This window comes from Trichomycterus rosablanca, chromosome 6 (assembly GCF_030014385.1).
Source record: "Trichomycterus rosablanca isolate fTriRos1 chromosome 6, fTriRos1.hap1, whole genome shotgun sequence".
Lineage (NCBI taxonomy): Eukaryota > Metazoa > Chordata > Actinopteri > Siluriformes > Trichomycteridae > Trichomycterus > Trichomycterus rosablanca.
This window is the reverse complement of record NC_085993.1, coordinates 1,937,501-1,947,500: the sequence shown is the minus strand read 5'-3', so window position 1 is coordinate 1,947,500 and position 10,000 is coordinate 1,937,501. Positions and strand designations below refer to the sequence as shown.

Below are 10,000 nucleotides of genomic sequence, written 5' to 3'. Positions count from 1 at the left end.
CTAAGCTACCACCATCCCAAAATAAACAAATAAACAAATATTATAGTTGTTTTTATTTCCAGACACATTTCATTTGTAGCACGTTGGCAAATCTGCTGAAGTTGGTGTTGCATAGCACCATGGAATCACCGGGTTTGAACCCTTTCTTTGGCCAATGTCAGTAAAGAGTTCGGAATGTTCTCCCTGCCGAACATCGTGCAAAAAATTGGGTGAAAGGGGGTACCTTTGCAAAAAAAAATAACCTTTCAGTATCTAAAAGTTTCTTCTTTACAAGGGAAACAACTGCCAAGTTCCAAACTTAAAATTAAGGTGCCAGAAAACAATATTTAAATAATTTAAATAATTATTAAATTCATAATTTAACTAATAAATAAATAATAAAATAATAATAACCATAATAATTATTAATATATTAATATATATTATTATATAAGTAAATTACATATTATATATTATAATAACAAATAATAATAATAATAAATAACGATTGTTGTATTAATATATGACATATTATAATATTACTAATTGTTTAATTAATAATTAAAATGTAAATAATTAAATAATTAAATAATAACCATAATAATAATAATTATATATATATATATATATATATATATATATATATATATATATATATATATATATATATATATATATCCCATATGTGTATATTAATATATAATATTATATGTAATATAACATATTAATATTTTATAATAACAAAAATAATAATAATTATTATTGTTATCATTATTATCTTTTTTAGTATATTACTATTTAACATTAAATATTATTACTATTATTTACAAATTACATACATATACAGTATATATATATATATATATATATATATATATATATATATATATATATATATATATATATATATAAATAAATCATTACTAGAAGTAATATTAAATATTAATATTATATAATAACACTAACAACAATGACAATAATAATAATAATAATAATAATAATAATAATACTGGGGGTGAAACTGGGCACGGTGGAGACGGACCCTGGCAAAGGCGTCAGCAGTCATGAAGAACCCGTTCCACCCATCCCATAAAACCCTACAACTCTGGACTTGTGGGTTTGTCTACAGTAGTGGTGCCCAAACTCAATCATCTGCAAGAAGAGGTTTGAACCTAAACTCTTCATCTTAAATTTTACAGATCAGGTTTTTTCTGTGAAGATGAACGACAGCACACAAGCCCAAGATCAACCAGCGCAAAGCCGAGCCACGCCTAAAGCGATATAAAGCACACCACCATAGAACTATGGAGCAATCTAGTACAGCTTCACTGTTTATCAAAAGTTTGGGTTCCTCGGTTCCTGGGGTTATCGTGTAACGTGGTGAACCCTGCAGCTGGCACCAGCTATCAGAGCTGCGCCAACGAAACCAATCAACACGTCCAGACCAATCAGAAACGAGACCCGGATGGAGGGGCGATAAAGAGCCGGCGTGTAACCGGAGACGCTGCTGATGAATTCACACCGGCGCTCGTGTGGGTTAGAGATCACACGTCCACGCTGGGTCCAAGCGGGGTACATGTGCCAACCTAACGCTGCATATCAGTAACATACGAGACCCCCCGCGTCTCATTTTACTCCAGAGTACCAGGGAGTGGTGCAGGACAGTGAGCACCCGGCCTGCGGGATTCGAGCCAAACCTCATGGTCCTTCATCTAGGATTTCCCTGAAACTCTGAGCCTCAAGCTGCTAAGATGCCACCTGCAGAGATTCATTTCACACTTAATCCCAGACTGATGCCAATCTGCCAGCAGCTGGTACTTATCGACGTGCCCCCGGACTAATCATACTAATGTGCTGCTGAAGGAATCTGCACACGAGCTTCCTCAATCAGAGCATCTCCAAAACTGCAGCTCTTGTGGGGTGTGTCCTGGTCTGCAGTGGTCAGTATCTATCAAAAGTGGTAAACCGGCGACAGGGTCATGGGCGGCCAAGGCTCATCGAAGCACATGGGGAGCGACGGCTGGCCCGTGTGGTCCGATCCAACAGTGAGGAAAGAAATTAAAATAAAAAACGACTAGAGAAGTAAAAGAAACTAACAGTTGATATTTCATCATTTCTGCTCGTGGCTCAGAGTGTAAACAGAATCTCTTATCTCTGTATCTCTTATCTCTGTATCGCTGTAACGCTCTTCTCTATTCTGGATTTTTTAGGTGATAGTTTGAGTTGTTTTATCCTCTTGCTGATTGATGCAGCTTTACGTTTTCCCAGCAGAGGAAATCTGGGCCCACGCACATCATCCTTTAATATCTGCTTCAGCTCGCCGTATCCCTCCCTCCCAAAGCTCTCATGTACCGACGGAACGCCGCAGATGAACAGACGAGCAGACGAGACGCCTTTTGAATTTTGGCCGGTCTCAACTTCCCAGCAAGGCAACGTTACTTAAAATATTAAAAAAATAAAAAAATAAATACAATAATAAATATACAAAAATAAATAAACAAATTCAATAAAAAATAAATAAATAAAAAAATAACAAAAATAAATAATAATAATAATAAATAAATTAATTAATTAAAAAATAATTAAAAAATAAAAAATGAATGAATAAATAAAAACAAAAATAAATAACAAATAAATAAAATAAATAAAAACAATAATAAATAAAATAAATAAAAATAAAAAATAAATAAATAAATAAAAACAATAATAAATAAAATAAATAAAAATAAATAAATAAATAAAAACAATAATACACAATAAATAAATAAACAAATAAAAACAATAAAAAATTAATAAATAAGTAAAAACAATAATAAAAAAATTAAAAAATAAATAAATAGGGTTTGGAGGGAATTTTTACACTGCACTGTACGGTGAAGCAGGTAATCATTTCAGATTCATGATCTGGACGAAGCCCTGACCTTAACCCTACTAACCAAACACCTTTGGGATGTATTGGAAGGTCAACTGTGAGCTGGGGCTCATCACTCAAGAGTCGTTTGAAAAAAAACGTCCAACGAGCTCATCATCAAGTGTCCACATACTTTAGGTCATACAATGTACCGTATTTAGGCGTCGCTCCAGCGGATCTGGTCCTCGCACCAGGCTTGGCCAATTTTGTCCAGGCAGACGCCCGACCGGCCGATAGCACAGCCGAGATTCCAATTCATGTGTTTCAGCCACGACAGTTCCTAACAAGTGTAATAAATCAATTACAGTTTAGGAAAGGACCTGTCCTGCTCCAGCATGACTGCACCCCTTACATGAAGAAAAGCCCTACTCAACAGCTCTGGGATGAACCGGAACACCTACATCAGTTCCCAGCCATACGAATGCTGTCATCTTTTGACTGAGCGGGCACAAGTTCCCACACACAGACCCACTCCAAAGTCTTGTGAGAAGCTTCTCAGAGGAGCGGCTGTTGTTCTAGCTGAAAAGATCACACTACTACACCTTTGGGATGTATTGGAAGGTCAACTGTGAGCTAGGCCTCGTTATCCAACATCAAGCTCGTGCTCAGGAGTCCAAATACTTTAGACCATATAATGTTGGTTTATTATTTTTAACATTCAACACCCAGCGTAATTGACATGATGTACTCGGACTAAAGAGCGGTCAGATGCTCGGCCGCCTACCTCGTGCTCAAGGACGCTACACGACCAGAGAATGTGAAGATATTAAACAGGAGTACGACACAAAACGAGACGAGGCATTCACAATTCAATTCAAAACCTTGGTGCTTTTTAAAGAACCGACCGCGTTTTCACCAGATTTTGAGTGCTGATGACAATGGGCGTGGCACAACATAAGTAAACAGAACTAACACAGTGGAAAAGCATGTACTCTATACTGCCAAAAGTATTCACTCACCCATCCAAATGATTGAATTCAGGTGTTCCGATCACTTCCATGGCCACAGGTGTATAAAACCGAGCACCTCGGCATGCAGACTGCTTCTACACACATTAGTGAAAGAACGGGTCGCTCTCAGGAGCTCAGTGAATTCCAGCGTGGTACCGTGATGCCACCTGTGCAACAAGTCCAGTGGTGAAATTTCCTCACTACTAAATATTCCACAGTCGACCGTCAGTGCTATTATAACAAAGTGGAAGCGATTGGGAACGACAGCAACTCAGCCACCGAGTGTTACCACGTAAAATGACAGGGCGGGTCAGCGGATGCTGAGGAACATAGTGCACAGAGGTCACCAACTTTCTGCAGAGTCCATCACTACAGACCTCCAAACTTCATGTGGCCTTCAGATCAGCTCAGGAACAGCGTGTAGAGCTTCATGGAACGGGTCTCCATGGCCGAGCAACTGCATCCAAACCTCATATCACAGAGCGCAATGCAAAGTGTCGGATGCAGTGGTGTAAAGCACGCCGCCACTGGACTCTAGAGCAGTGCAGACGTGTTCTCTGGAGTGACGAATCACGCTTCTCCGTCTGGCGATCAGATGGACGAGTCTGGGTTTGGCGGTTGCCGGGGGAACGGTACCTGTCTGACTGTATTGTGCCGAGTGTAAAGTGTGGTGGAGGGGGGATTATGGTGTGGGGGTGTTTTTCAGGAGTCGGGCTCGGCCCCTTAGTTCCAGTGAAAGGAACTCTTAATGCTTCAGCACACCAAGAGATTCTGGACAATTTCATGCTCCCGACTCTGTGGGAACAGTTTGGGGATGGCCCCTTCCTGTTCCAACATGACCGCGCACCAGTGCACAAAGCACAAGCTCCATAAAGACGTGGATGAGCCAGTTTGGTGTGGAAGAACTTGCCGGTCCTGACCTCAACCTGATAGATAGAACACCTTTGGGATGAATTAGAGCGGAGACTGTGAGCCGGGCCTTCTTGTCCAACATCAGTGTCCGACCTCACGAATGCGCTTCTGGAAGAATGGTCAAAAATTCCCATAAACACACTCCTAAACCTTGTGGAATGCCTTCCCAGAGGAGCTGAAGCTGTTATAGCTGCAAAGGGTCGCCCAATTTGCTCTCCGTCGTACTTAAACGTTATTATGGATAAAAGCGTCTGCAAAATGCCACAAATGTAAAAGTAACTGTGACTACTCTTCCATTAAAAGAGGAACACGAGTGGCACTGTACACTGCCGAGCAAGCTTAACGTCTCTCGAGCTCAGAGCTCACCGTGCTGGAACTGGAACACTCTCTGAATTCGAATCTAATTCGGATTCGAATCGCCCACCAGTCCGCTGGGTGGGAAAAGACGGGACTAAAAAGTCCTCACAAGCCAATCCACCGAAGTACGGAGGAGCGCGCACCTCCTCGTTCACCATGGGGGTCTCCAGTGGGAGAGGAAGAGGAAACAAAGGTGGAACAAAGTCCGTCCTTCAAACCCGTCGCCCTAAAACCTTAAGAGCGGCTTCTTATGGACAGAAAGTGGAAGGACGGATCCGTCTCAGATCAATAAACACATGAAGGGTGCTAACGGCGCCTCCCGAGCGCTCCCGAATCACAGAGCACAAAGAAGTACAATTTATTTCAGTCACATGTTTACAGCCGCCCGTACTAATAACAAAGGACCAGATTTTATATTTTTATTTTATATTTTATTTGTACAGAACTGTTCACAAATCACAGCCGAGAAGCAAAAATAAAAATCAGGTTCTTTTCAGCATCACTTCTTCTGCTCCTAAGCAACGGAGCTTTCAGAGCAACCGGCTGCAGAGGAACCCCACCGTCGCCTCGGCCGTCAGGGACAATCGCCTAAAATTACAGGCATGACTAGAGCTGGGCGATATGACGGTACATTCGGTATACCGTCTTCGATTGCTCGTACGGTATGGATTCATCATATACCGCCATACCGTAGCCCAGTTAATACAACAGCTGTAGCTTCAATAGGCAGCAAATCATATAATATCGTTCGCCACTAAAAGCGCTATGGAGCGCCGTGCAGATCAAGGGTGTGTTCGAAAACCTACATAGACGCATTTTACGTCGTCCTACGCGCTCCCAAGAATGAGGCTGTTCGAAATCCTAGATGCCTTAATAAGCTGTCTAGTTAAGCATCTTAAAATTTCAATGTTATTTTGGCTCAAGAACGAGTGAGCATCGGAAGCGTCCTTAGTGATCAAGGCAATCCCAGCATTCAGTGCGGCAGCTCTTCTCTCACAGAAAAATAAGAAATACATGGCGGACGGTGCAGGGAAAAGAACGGAGTTATTTTCGAACATTAATAAATTATTATTGATTTTTAACTTGTATAAATGTGCACAAGTGTTTTTATTTGCACGTTCGGGCTTGTCAGCGAATCTAACCGTTTTCGGTACACGAGATGTTAGTTGACATGCTAGCGCTCTGTGCCACCCCATCCCATTGTTCAAATGGCAAGATGCTAAGTGTTAGCTTAGTAAGCGAAACCCGATGGAATCGCTGTCTAAGTAGTGCGCTCGAATAACCCGACTCATAAGTCATTGACTTATTAGAATCCTCTCTACTGAGGCAGCTGCCCGTGTAGGCAGTAAGACAGCGAGGCGGCTCCCTACGTTTTCAAACACATCCTAAGTAGTCAGATGAGAGAGGCTTCCTCAATATGGTGGAAAGAAATAAACAAAAACAGATGGAGGATGAAGAGAGGAGGACCAAATATGCACCGGAAGAACCTGCCAAAGAAATGAGGCGTGTGGGCAGTTTAGAACAGACTAAAACACTTTACGCTGAACGGTCTGTCGAGCCATGGATGTTACAAACGACGACGTTAAGAACGCAGTAACGAGACACGTACGCAAGGACACGATTCCTCTATAGACCGTCGAGAAATAGCGATAATTAAAACTCCAGGTTTTTCTTACGGAGTGAAAATAATTCAGGTCAGTCAATAAACCAACGTTATAAGTGACCTGGATACGGAGAGATTTACAATCGTCCAGCTTTCTACAACAGACCTGTGGTCAAGTTGTACAGTGGAGTTTACAAACATGGTTTTATTTGTTAAAGAGAGAGCTCAGGGTAATTGCATAATGCTTAAATATTAAATAAACAATAAAAATTGTATTTATTGTACCTTTTTCACACGTCCTGATTCCATCATATATTGTGTCATTTTGTGGGGCTGAGCAAAGCTTATAGTCCTCAAAACCTTCATTATACACTCGCTCGTCTGCCTTCACACACACATGAACTTGAGTGACTCCCATTCTTAATCCACAGGGTTTAATATGATGTCGCCACCCTTACAGCTATAACAGCTTCAACTCCTCTGGGAAGGCTTTCCACAAGGTTTAGGAGTGTGTTTATGGGAATTTTTGACCATTCTTCCAGAAGCGCATTTGTGAGGTCAGACACTGACGTTGGACGAGAAGGCCTGGCTCACAGTCTCCGCTCTAATTCATCCCAAAGGTGTTCTATCTATCGGGTTGAGGTCAGGACTCTGTGCAGGCCAGTCAAGTTCTTCCACACCAAACTGGCTCATCCACGTCTTTATGGAGCTTGTGCTTTGTGCACTGGTGCGCGGTCATGTTGGAACAGGAAGGGGCCATCCCCAAACTGTTCCCACAGAGTCGGGAGCATGAAATTGTCCAGAATCTCTTGGTGTGCTGAAGCATTAAGAGTTCCTTTCACTTGAACTCAGGGGTCGAGCCCGACTCCTGAAAAACACCCCCACACCATAATCCCCCCTCCACCACACTTTACACTCGGCACAATACAGTCAGACAGGTACCGTTCCCCCGGCAACCGCCAAACCCAGACTCGTCCATCGGATCGCCAGACGGAGAAGCGTGATCCGTCACTCCAGAGAACACGTCTGCACTGCTCTAGAGTCCAGTGGCGGCGTGCTTTACACCACTGCATCCGACACTTTGCATTGAGCTTGCTATATATTTAGTAGTGAGGAAATTTCACGACCAGACTTGTTGCACAGGTGGCATCACGGTACCACGCTGGAATTCACTGAGCTCCTGAGAGCGACCCGTTCTTTCACTAATGTGTGTAGAAGCAGTCTGCATGCCGAGGTGCTCGGTTTTATACACCTGTGGCCATGGAAGTGATCGAAACACCTGAATTCAATTATTTGGATGGTGAGTGAATACTTTTGGCAATATAGAGTACATGCAGAAATTATAATGTTTTATATTCTATGTACGTATGATGGTAAAGTCAGCCACAGACGTATAAAAAGTTCCAGTTATACAAATAAAACACACCGTGATGAACCGTGAAAAATACCCTGATACCCCTACACAGACCCGGTCTTGTTTGATACGGTTCCTGTTTACTTCTGATGCTGATAAAGTTTCGCTCTGAAGCATCTGATGGTGTTTACAAACGATCAGCGGGTCCGCGGGGGGTACGGGCGACCGGCGGCTGTCGGTCATCGACGGTCGAGCTCCGCGGAGGATCGCCCAGGGATCTGGAGACGCCACGCGACCACGACGGATCAAAACCCTGACATGATGCAAAGCCGTCCGATTCTATTTGATTCGTCCTCGTGCCGATACGCGACCGTCGCCGCGCGTCTGACTTCTCTTAGCGTTCGCCGCTAAGCGGCACCCCGAGTCACGGGGGAGCTTCCGGAACTCACAACAACAACAAGAAGAAGCGGAGGAAGATCTGATCCGAGATCTGAGAAGCTTCGCTAAATTAAAGTTTTTACGGTTTTGATAAACACGCCGGAAAGCGAATCGGACGCGGCCTTGTCGTCTGATTAGCATCGGCGGTGTTAGCCATGCTTATTAGCTTAATACGAGCTTAACTGTCTTTCTGGAGGGAGGATAGCGGCGCCTGGGGACGCTCACCTGATAAATAATACAAATAAAAAATAAATAAACGCTACAGGCCGATTAATCACGCTGATGAGCGGCTGCCCGTTTGTAGCTCATCTTATCAGCGCTGAACGATCGTCCTCCCAACCACAGAGTCTCAGCGTATCAGATAATATCATAAAACAGTTTGAGCTTATCTACGCCCCGCCCCGGCGAGAGAATGGATTGATTTAGTAGGCAAATATCCCTCAGATGTGCCGTGGACGGTTGGTGACGGTTGGCATCAGAATCCCATCCGACCGGTTCGGCATCATCGTTTAATGCGCTGCCCGAATCGCTGATCGCTCATCGCCCTGCGTTCACACCAGAAGCGTCGTCGTCGCCCGTGGGCGTTCGGTTAGCGTGGTTTTACTGACGGCAAGCGAATGTCGTGGCGGTACAGCGGTACTTTACTGGACGTGTTTCCAACATGCGCTCGTCAGGCTCTACAATATGACACAATATACTGTGCACCGATCAGCCTAAACATTAAAACCACCTCCTGTCCATGTTATCAGCTCCACTTACCATATAGGAGCACTTTGTAGTTCTACAATTACTGACTGTAGTCCATCTGTTTCATGGTGTTCTTCAATGGTCAGGACCCCCACAGGACCTCCAAAGAGCAGGTATTATTTAGGTGGTGGATCATTCTCAGCACTGCAGTGACACTGACATGGTGGTGGTGTGTTAGTGTGTGTTGTGCTGGTACGAGTGGATCGGACACAGCAGCGCTGCTGGAGTTTTTAAACACCTCACTGTCACTGCTGGACTGAGAATGGTCCACCAACCAAAAATATCCAGCCAACAGCGCCCCGTGGGCAGCGTCCTGTGCCCACTGATGAAGGTCTAGAAGATGAGCGACTCAAACAGCAGCAATAGATGAGCGATCGTCTCTGACTTTACATCTACAAGGTGGACCGACTAGGTAGGAGTGTCTAATATAGTGGACAGTGAGTGGACACGGTGTTTAAAAACTCCAGCAGCGCTGCTGTGTCTGATCCACTCATACCAGCACAACACACACTAACACACCACCACCATGTCAGTGTCACTGCAGTGCTGAGAATGATCCACCACCTAAATAATACCTGCTCTGTGGTGGTCCAGTGGGGGTCCTGACCATTGAAAAACAGCATGAAAGGGGGGTAACAAAGCATGTAGAGAAACAGATGGACTACAGTCAGTAAGTGTAGAACTACAAAGTGCTTCTATATGGTAAGTGGAGCTGATAAAATGGACAGTGAGTGTAGAAACAAGGAGGT

At 43.4% G+C, this 10,000-nt stretch overlaps 1 protein-coding gene across 1 annotated transcript in view; it reads right to left on the bottom strand.

Moving 5' to 3' along the window:
- Positions 1 to 10,000, bottom strand: part of lpp (LIM domain containing preferred translocation partner in lipoma) — a 175,634-nt gene that overhangs the window by 117,963 nt on the left and 47,671 nt on the right. The window lies entirely within an intron of this gene.